Source organism: Hordeum vulgare, chromosome 1H, assembly GCF_904849725.1.
Source record: "Hordeum vulgare subsp. vulgare chromosome 1H, MorexV3_pseudomolecules_assembly, whole genome shotgun sequence".
NCBI lineage: Eukaryota > Viridiplantae > Streptophyta > Magnoliopsida > Poales > Poaceae > Hordeum > Hordeum vulgare.
Window position 1 is genome coordinate 416,264,684 of NC_058518.1, and position 10,536 is coordinate 416,275,219.

A 10,536-nucleotide genomic window follows, 5' to 3' on the forward strand; every position below is an offset into this window, starting at 1 on the left:
CACATCATCTCTGCCGAGGGCATCAAAGTTGATCCGTCGAAGGTGTAGGTCATTGTTGAGTGGGAGACTCCGCAAAATGTGAAGCAGCTTCAAAGCTTTCTCGGGCTTGCAAGCTATTGTATAAGATTCGTTGAGAATTTCTCCAAGATTGCTAAGCCTCTCCCAAGTCTTCTTCAAAAGAGTGTGAAGTATGTCTGGTCTCCAGAATGTCAGTTGGCTTTCGACACACTCAAAGAGAAGCTCACTTCTACTCTAGTCTTGGTTCCTCCTGATGACTCCAAACCTTATCAGGTGTTCTGCGATGCCTCTCTTCAAGGTCTTGGTGCAGTGTTGATGCAAGACAAGAAAGTGGTAGCTTATACCTCGAGGCAGTTGAAGCCAAGTGAGAAGAATTACCCCACTCATGATCTTGAGTTGCGGTAGTGGTACATGCTCCGATGACTTGGAGACACCTCTTGTTGGAACATAAGGTTGAAGTGTTCACCGATCACAAGAGTCTCAAGTACATCTTTGTGATAGCCTGGCTTATTAGGGATGATAGACTACTCATATCAATAAGGAATTCCTTCTTTTCCGGGAGCCCATTCGAACAGCACTCCCAGGTTAAGCGTGCTCGGCTTGGAGTAGTTCTAGGATGGGTGATCGACCGGGAAGTTGATCCCGGGTGCGCATGAGTGAGGAAAAAGTGCGCAAAAAACTAGTATTGATATGTGGGGCCAGTCTAGATCCTGCCAGGAGTAACGACCGCCGGCGGGTGTGTCCGGGGCGTTACAATCTTCACCCAGCCTAACCTCAATCTTCGGCGAACTCGTTGGATGGAAATTCTCCAAGATTTTAATCCGAGCGTTGAGTACACTCCAGGCAAAGCTAATGTCATGGCAGATGCTTTGAGCAGGAAGGCTTACTGCAACAGTCTCATTCTGAAGCCTTCCCAGCCTGACCTTTGTGAATCTTTCAGAAAGCTCAACCTTTAGTTAGTACCTCAGGGATTTCTTGCAAATCGTCAGATCTCTCCTACCTTGGAAGACCATGTCCGACAAGCTCAACTTCTTGATGCAATGGTGAAGAAAGCTAAGATTGGCTTGGCAAAGGGAGTTCCCAAATATAAGTGCTTCAATGTTGATGCCAGAGATACATTGTTCTTTGAGGATCGTCTTGTCGTTCCAAAAGGGGATCTCATAAAGGTTATCATGGAAGAAGCTCATAACTCTCTTCTCTCCATACATCCAGGAAGTTCCAAGATGTATCAGGACTTGAAACAGACCTTCTGGTGGACTCGCATGAAGCGTGAAATTGCTCAGTTCGTAAATGAATGTGATGTATGTCGAAGGGTGAAAGCAGAGCATCAACATCCAGCAGGTCTTTTGCATCCATTGCCCATTCCCGAGTGGAAGTTCGACCATATTGAGATGGATTTCGTCACCGGGTTTCCGAAGTCCAAGAAGGGTAACGATGCCATCTTCGTTGTTACCGACAAGTTGAGCAAAGTAGCTCATTTCCTTCCAGTCAAGGAGTCAATCTCGGCAGCTCAGCTTGCAGAGCTGTACACTTCGAGAATAGTCTCTTTGCACGGCGTGCCGATGCTGATTTCTTCGGATCGCGGAAGTATCTTCACTTCCAAGTTCTGGGACTCTTTTCAGTCTGCGATGGGAACGAAGATACGATTCAGCACAACCTTTCATCCTCAGACTAGTGGGTAAGTTGAGAGAGTCAATTAGGTCCTCGAGGATATGCTAAGAGCCTGTGTCATTTCCATTGGCATGAAGTGGGAAGACTGCTGATACGTCTCCAACGTATCTATAATTTTTGATGGTTCCATGCTATTATCTTGTCAAACTTTGGATGTTTTGTATGCCTTTTATATCTTTTTGGGGACTAACTTATTAACTCAGTGTCAAGTGCGAGTTCCTGTTTTTTCCGTGTTTTTGACCCTTTTTCAGAGGAGGATTTTAAACGGTGTCCAAACGGAATAAAACTTCCAAAAAGATTTTTTCCGGAACAGAAGATACACATGGGACGTGAGAACCAAGGCAGAAGCCACCAAGGGACGCCACAAGCCCCAAGGCGCGGCTAGGGGGGCCCGCGCCGAGCAGGCTTGTGGTCCCCCTATGGCTCGTTTTCCCTACCTCTTCTGCCTATAAATTCTTGAAAATCCAAAACTGCACGAAAGATCCACGAAAATACTTTTCCGCCGCCGCAAGTTTCTGTCTCCGTAAGATCCCATCTGGGGCACGTTCTGGTGCCCTGCCGGAGGGGGGATTCGGATACGGAGGGTTTCTTCATCAACACCATGACCTCTCTGATGATGCGTGAGTAGTTCACCATAGACCTTCGGGTCCATAGCTAGTAGCTAGATGGCTTCTTCTCTATCTTGGATCTTCAATACAAAGTTCTCCATGATCTTCATGGAGATCTATCTCATGTAATCTTCTTTTGCGATGTGTTTGTCGAAATCCGATGAATTGTGGATTTATGATCAGATTATCTATGAATCTTATTTGAGTTTCTTCTGATCTCTTATATGCATGATTTCATATCCTTGTAATTCTCTTCGAGTTGTGGGTTTTGTTTTGCCAACTTGATCTATGATTCTTGCAATGGGAGAAGTGCTTGGTTTTGGGTTCATACCGTGCGGTGACCTCACCCAATGATAGAAGGGGTAGCAAGGCATGCATCGTGTTGTTGCCATCAAGGGTAAAAAGATGGGGTTTACATCATTGGTTTGAGTTTATCCCTCTACATCATGTCATCTTGCTTAAGGTGTTACTCTGTTCGTCATGAACTCAATACACTAGATGCATGCTGGATAGCGGTTCATGTGTGGAGTAATAGTAGTAGATGCAGACATTATCGGTCTACTTGTCTCGGACGTGATGCCTATATGTATGATCATTGCCTTAGATATCGTCATGACTTTGTGCGGTTCTATCAATTCCTCGACAGTAATTTGTTCACCCACCATAATATTTGCTATTTTGAGAGAAGCCTCTAGTGAACACTATGGCCCCCGGGTCTACTTCACATCATATTTTCAGCCTTTCACTTTTACTTCGTTGCACTTTTCGCCCTTAGATCTCACTTTGCAATCAATCTTGATGGGATTGACAACCCCTTTGTAGCGTTGGGTGCAAGCTCGTTGTGTTTGTGCAGGTACTCTGGGCACTTGGCTTGATTCTCAAACTGAGGGAAATACTTACTGCTCCTGTGCTGCATCACCCTTTCCTCTTCAAGGGAAAACCATCACAAGCTCAAGAGGCAGCCGGGGATTTCTGGCGCCATATCAGAAGGATTTCTGGCACCGTTAGCGGGGAGGATCAAGTAGTGGGTGAAGCTCATCCAAGTAAGTGTCGCAAACTCATCTCTTGAATTTAGTTTTTTTGCCTCTCGTTTTCCTCTCCCCCACTTTTGAAAAACAAAAATTTACAAAAATATTTGCCTTTTTCGTTCGCCCTTTTCTCTCGCTTGCTTTCTGTTCGCTTGTGTGCTTGTTTGCTTGCCGAAGTCACCATGACTGAAAACACCAAACTTTGTGACTTCTCGAATAGTAATAATAATGATTTTATTAGTACTCTGATTGCTCTCGCCACTAGTGCGGAATCATACGAAATCAATGCTGCCTTGCTGAATCTTGTTATGAAAGAGCAATTCTCCGGCCTTCCTAGTGAAGATGTCGCATCCCATCTTAATACCTTCATTGAGATTTGCGATATGCAAAAGAAGAAAGATGTGGATAATGATGTGATTAAATTGAAGCATTTTCCTTTCTCGTAGCGAGATCGAGCAAAAACTTGGTTTTCATCTTTGCCCAAAAATAGTATTGATTCTTGAATTATATCCAAGTATTTTCCGCCGGCTAATATTATCTCTCTCCGTAATGATATCATGAATTTTAAGCAACTTGATCATGAACATGTTGCACAATCTTGGGAGAGAATGAAATTGATGATTAGAAATTGGCCCGCTCATGGCTTGAGTCTTTGGATGATTATACAAATCTTCTATGCTGGTTTGAATTTCGCTTCTAGAAATATCTTGGACTCCGCCTCAGGTGGAACGTTCATGGAAATCACATTATGATAAGCCACAAAAATCCTAGACAATATCATGATAAACTACTCTCAGTGGCACACTAAAAGGTCACCTACTAGTAAAAAGGTACACGCTATAGAAGAAATTAACTCGTTGAGTGCTAAGATGGATGAGTTAATGAATTTGGTTGCTAGTAGAAGTGCTCCTTTAGATCCTAATGATATGCCCTTGTCTATCTTGATTGAGAGTAGCAATGCGAGCTTGGACATTAATTTTGTTGGTAGGAATAATTTTGGCAACAACAATGCTTTTAGAGGAAACTATGTTCCTAGGCCTTTTCCTAGTAACCCCTCTAATAACTTTGGCAACTCCTACAACAATACTCATGGAAACTACAATAAATTACCCTCTGATCTAGAGAGTAATATCAAAGAGTTTATCAACTCGCAAAAGATTTTCAATGCGTCCATAGAGAAAAAACTACTCAAAATTGATGATTTGGCTAGGAGCGTTGATAGAATGTCTAGTGATATTGATGCTTTGAAAGTTAGATGTGCTCCTCCCAAGATCAATATGGATGAAACTTTGAAAGCTATGCGTGTTTCCATGAGTGTGAGCAAAGAAAGAACCGCCCAAATTCGTGCTAGACATGAATGGCTTAAAAAGGCGTGTTCTCGTGATAAGAATCACGAAGATATTAAAGTGCTTGGTGTGACTCCCATTGAATCTTTGTTTTATTGTGCCAAACCTAATGGTGATGGGGCTTGATATGAATCCACTTTGGTTGAAAAACGCACCAATGATTCGGAGTCCATCTATCTTGATGCTAAAAGCATTGAAAGTGGAATAGAAGATATCAAAACTTTGAGTAGTAATGAAACTACTACTATGGATTTCAAGGAATTCAATTATGATAGTTGCTCTTTGATTGAATGCATTTCCTTGATGCAATCCATGCTAAACTCTCCACACGCTTATAGCCAAAACAAGGCCTTTACCGATCATATCGTCAATGTTATGATAAAATCTCTTGAGGAAAAGTTTAGTTGAAAATTTCTATTCCTAGAAAGCTTCATGATGAGTGGGAACCTACTATCAAAATCAAAATAAAAAACTATGAATGCAATACTTTGTGTGATTTGGGTGCTAGTGTTTCCGTGATTCCAAAGTCTTTATGTGATGTTCTAGGCTTTAATGAGATTGAGGAATGCTCTCTTAATTTGCATCTTGCGGATTATACTGTCAAGAAACCCATGGGAAGGATCAATGATGTTCTTCTTATTGCAAATAGGAACTATGTACCCGTGGATTTCATCGTGCTTGATATTGATTGCAATCCTACATGCCCTATCATTCTTGGTAGACCTTTCCTAAGGACTATTGGTGCTATCATCGATATGAAGGAGGGGAATATTAGGTTTTAATTTCCTTTAAGAAGGGCATGGAGCATTTTCCTAGAAAGAAAATAAGATTGCCTTATGAATCCATGATGAGGGCTACTTATGGTTTGAGCACCAAAGAGGATGATACGTGATTCTATCACCTTATGCCTAGCTAAGGGCGTTAAACAATAGCGCTTATTGGGAGGCAACCCAATGAATTTATCTTTTTTCTTTCTGTTTTTTTGCGTCCACACCATCATAATTCTGTTACGATTGTGTTTTTGTGTTTCTTTTTGCTTTTGAGCCAAGCAAAACCTTTATGATTAGTTTGGTGTTGGTTGTTTGATCCTGCTGGAAATAGACAGAAACTTTTCGCTCACGAAATTATTTTTCATTTTTATTCAGAAAAAATTTCTGAGTTGATTCTTTTCGCTGCTGGTTGATATGCCTTTTTCCCAGGCTTTCGTAAGTGTTCCGAAGTTTTCAGGTACCAGAAGTATACAAAGTATACAGATTGCTACAAACTGGTCTGTTTTTGACAGATTCTGTTTTTGTTGTGTTGGTTGCTTGTTTTGATGAAACTACGGATAGTATCGGGGGGTACTAGCCATGGAAAAGTGAGAATACAGTAATCTAACACCAATATAAATAGAAATCAAGATTGTTACAGTACCTAAAGAGGTGGTAGTTTGTTTTCTTGTGCTAATGTTATCACAAGTTTCTCTTTAAGTTTTGTGTTGTGAAGTTTTCAAGTTTTGGGTGATGTTCTCATGGACAAAGGGATAAAGAGTGGAAAGAGATCAAGCTTGGGGATGCCCAAGGCATCCCAAGCCAAATTCAAGGACACCAAAAAGCCTAAGCTTGGGGATGCCCCAGGAAGGCATCCCCTCTTTCGTCTTCAATCCATCGGTAACATTACTTCGAGGTATATTTTTATTCACCACATGATATGTGTTTTTCTTGGAGCGTCTTGTATCATAGGAGTTTTTTTTGTGTCACAGTCATCCTTGATGCACACCTTTTGAGAGAGACATGCACTGATCAAGAATTTGCTAGAATACTCTTTGTGCTTCACTTATATCTTTTGAGCTAGACAATGTTGCTCTATCTGCTTCACTTAGATCTTTTAGAGCACGGCGGTGCGTAACTTGGTAGTTGGCTTGTGCTATGAAAGTATTCCCAAAGATGATAGGTACCCAAAGAGGATACAATAAAACTTCCACCTTCATGTGCATTTAGTAGAAGAGAAGTTTTATTCCTCTCAATTAGTTTGGGACGTGGATTTGGTAATATTAAGAGTTATGTTAGTAGGGTGTTGTGAATCTAGAAATACTTGTGTTGAAGTTAGTGATTCCCGTAACATGCACGTATGGTGAACCGCTATGTTAAGAAGTCGGAGCATAATTGATCTATTGATTGTCAACCTTTGTGTTGCGGTCGGGATCGCGCGATGGTTAATACCTACCAACCCTTCCCCTAGGAGTATGCGTTTAGCACTTTGTTTCGATTACTAATAAAAACATTCGCAATAAGTATGTGAGTTCTTCATGACTAATGTGAGTCCATGGTATAGATGCACTTTCACCTTCCACCATTGCTAGCCTCTCTAGTACCACGCAATTTTCGCCGGTGCACAAACCCACCATATGCCTTCCTCAAAACAGCCACCATACCTACCTACTATGGCATTTTCATAGCCACTCCGAGATATATTGCCATGCAACTACCACCGTTCCGTCTCATGACTTGTGCCGCCACTCTCATATTTCCGTTGCATGATCGTAAGATAGCTAGCGAGATGTTTCAACGTCATATGCCAAGCTAAATCGTTGCACATCCCGGTACACTGCCGGAGGCATTTACTATAGAGTCATCATCCTTCTAAGCTTTGAGATGTGAGTAAATAAAAGTGAGATGATCATCATTATTAGAGCATTGTCCCATGTGAGGAAATAAAAAAAAGAGGCCAAATTTGCCCACAAAAAAAAGATATGGAAAGAGGCCAAAGAGCCCAAACAAAAAAAAAGAGAGATCAAAAGAGAGAAGGGACAATCTACTAAGTATTTCCACACTTGTGCTTCATATTAGCACCATGTTCTTCATGATTGAGAGCCTCTCATTTTGTCACACCATATACTAGTGGGAATCTTTATTATATAACTTGGCTTGTATATTCCAATGATGGGCTTCCTCAAAATTTCCCTAGGTCTTCGTGAGCAAGCAAGTTGGATGCACACCCAGTAGTTCTCCTTTTGAGCTTTCACATACTTATAGCTCTAGTGCATCCGTTGTATGGCAATCCCTACTCATTCACATTGATACCTATTAATGGGCATCTCCATAGTCCTTTGATACGCCGAGTCAATGTGACGATATCCTCCTTTTTGTCTCACAACTTCTACCACACTCTATTCCACCTATAGTGCTATATCCATGGCTCACGCTCATGTATTACGTGAGAGTTGAAAAAGGTTTGAGAAAGTAAGAGTGCAAAAACAATTACTTGGCAAATACCGGGGTTGTGCATGATTTAAATTAGTTGTGTGGGGATGATGGAGCAGAGCCACACTATATGATTTTGTAGGGATAACTTTCTTTGGCCTTGTTATTTTGAAAGTTCATAATTACCTTGCTAGTTTGCTTGAAGTCTTATTGTTTTCATGTCAATAGCAAACTATTGTTTTGAATCTTACGGATCTGAACATTCATGTCACATGAAAGAAGTTACAAAGGACAACTATGCTAAGTAGCATTCCACATCAAAAATTCAGTCTTTATCACTTCCCTACTCGAGGACGAGCAGGAGTTAAGCTTGGGGATGCTTGATACGTCTCCAACGTATCTATAATTTTTTATGGTTCCATGCTATTATCTTGTCAAATTTGGATGTTTTGTATGCCTTTTATATCTTTTTTGGGACTAACTTATTAACTCAGTGCCAAGTGTCAGTTCCTGTTTTTTCCGTGTGTTTTGACCCTTTTCAGAGGAGGATTTTAAACGGTGTCCAAACGGAATAAAACTTCCGAAAAGATTTTTTTCCGGAACAGAAGATACGCACGGGACGTGAGAACCAAGGCAGAAGCCACCAGGGGAAGCAACAAGCCCCCTAGGTGCGGCCAGGGGGGTCCCGCGCCTAGCAGGCTTGTGGGCCCCGTGTGGCTCGTCTGCCCTACCTCTTCCGCCTCTGAATTCCTGAAAAATCCAAAACTGCGAGAGAGATCCACAAAAATATTTTTCCACCGCCGCAAGCTTCTGTCTCCGCAAGATCCCATCTGGGGCACATTCTGGTGCCCTACCGGAGGGGGGATTCGGATACGGAGGGCTTCTTCATCAACACCATGACCTCTCCGATGATGCGTGAGTAGTTCACCATAGACCTTTGGGTCCATAGCTAGTAGCTAGATGGCTCCTTCTCTCTCTTGGATCTTCAATACAAAGTTCTCCATGAACTTCATGGAGATCTATCCGATGTAATCTTCTTTTGCGGTGTGTTTGTCGAGATCCGATGAATTGTGGATTTACATCATGTTGTTGCCATCAAGGTTAAAAAGAGGGGGTTTACATCATTGGTTTGAGTTTATCCCTCTACATCATGTCATCTTGCTTAAGGCGTTACTCTGTTCGTCATGAACTCAATACACTAGATGCATGCTAGATAGCGATCGATGTGTGGAGTAATAGTAGTAGATGCAGACAGTATCGGTCTACTTGTCTCTGGCGTGATGCCTATATGTATGATCATTGCCTTAGATATCGTCATGACTTTGCGTGGTTCTATCAATTGCTCGACAGTAATTTGTTCACCCACAGTAATATTTGCTATTTTGAGAGAAGCCTCTAGTGAACACTATGGCCCCCGGGTCTACTTCACATCATACTTTCAGCCTTTCACTTTTACTTCGTTGCACTTTCCGCCTTCATATCTCACTTTGCAATCAATCTTAAAGGGATTGACAACCCCTTTATAGCGTTGGGTGCAAGCTCGTTGTGTTTGCACAGGTACTCTGGACACTTCGCTTGATTCCCCTACTGGATTGATACCTTGGTTCTCAAACTGAGGGAAATACTTACTGCTCCTGTGATGCATCACCCTTTCCTCTTCAAGGGAAAACCAACACCGGCTCAAGAGGCAGCCGGGGATTTCTGGCGTCGTAGCAACTGCCTACCTTTTGCTGAGTTCTCTTATAACAACAACTATCAGGCAAGTTCAAGCAAAGCTCCGTTTGAGATTCTCTATGGCAGGAAGTGTCGTACCCTGCTCAACTGGTCCGAGACCGGCGAGCGCCAGATTCTTGGGAATGACTTGATCGAAGAAGCAGAAGAAATGTGTCGGGTCATTCGGGGTAATCTCAGAGCAGTGCAGTCCCGTCAGAAGAGCTACTATGATAGCAAGCATCGTGACATGTCTTATGAGCTCGATGACTTCGTCTATCTCAAAGTGTCTCCTATGAAGGGCACTCAGCATTTTGGCATCAAAGGCAAGCTTGCTCCTTGTTTCGTTGGTCCTTTCAGAGTTGTTGGTAAGAGAGGCAACCTTGCTTATCAACTTGAGCTCCCTTCAAACTTCGCAAATGTGCATGACGTGTTCCATGTCTCTCAGCTCCGGAGATGCTTCAAGACTCCCGAGCGCACAGTTGATCTTCAGGATATCGACCTTCAACCTGACCTATCCTATCGTGAGCATCCAGTTGCAGTTCTCGAGACGACTGAGTGCAAGACCTGCAATAAGTCAATCAAGTTTCTCAAGGTGCGGTGGTCACATCATTCCGATAAAGAGGCCACTTGGGAGCGCGAGGATCACCTCCGTTCCGAATTTCCAGAGTTCTTTCAGTCCTAGATCTCGGGACGAGATCTTCTTCTAGTGTGGGAGAGTTTGTAATGGCCCAAGTGTAACCTTGCCATATTTGGAAACCTTTCATGTTTGGATTCATGTGGTCATGTTATATGAGAGTTTTCATTTCATGTGGGAATTTCATGTCTTCTCCTTTGGATCATACCATTCATTGCATTCATGCCACTTCTTGTGTTGTTGTTGTTGTTGTTGATAAATATGTGTGGTGTGATGAGTGCATATGCTATATGGTGTGATGTGGTGTTTGCAAGCTTGGGTTTGAAACTATGTTAG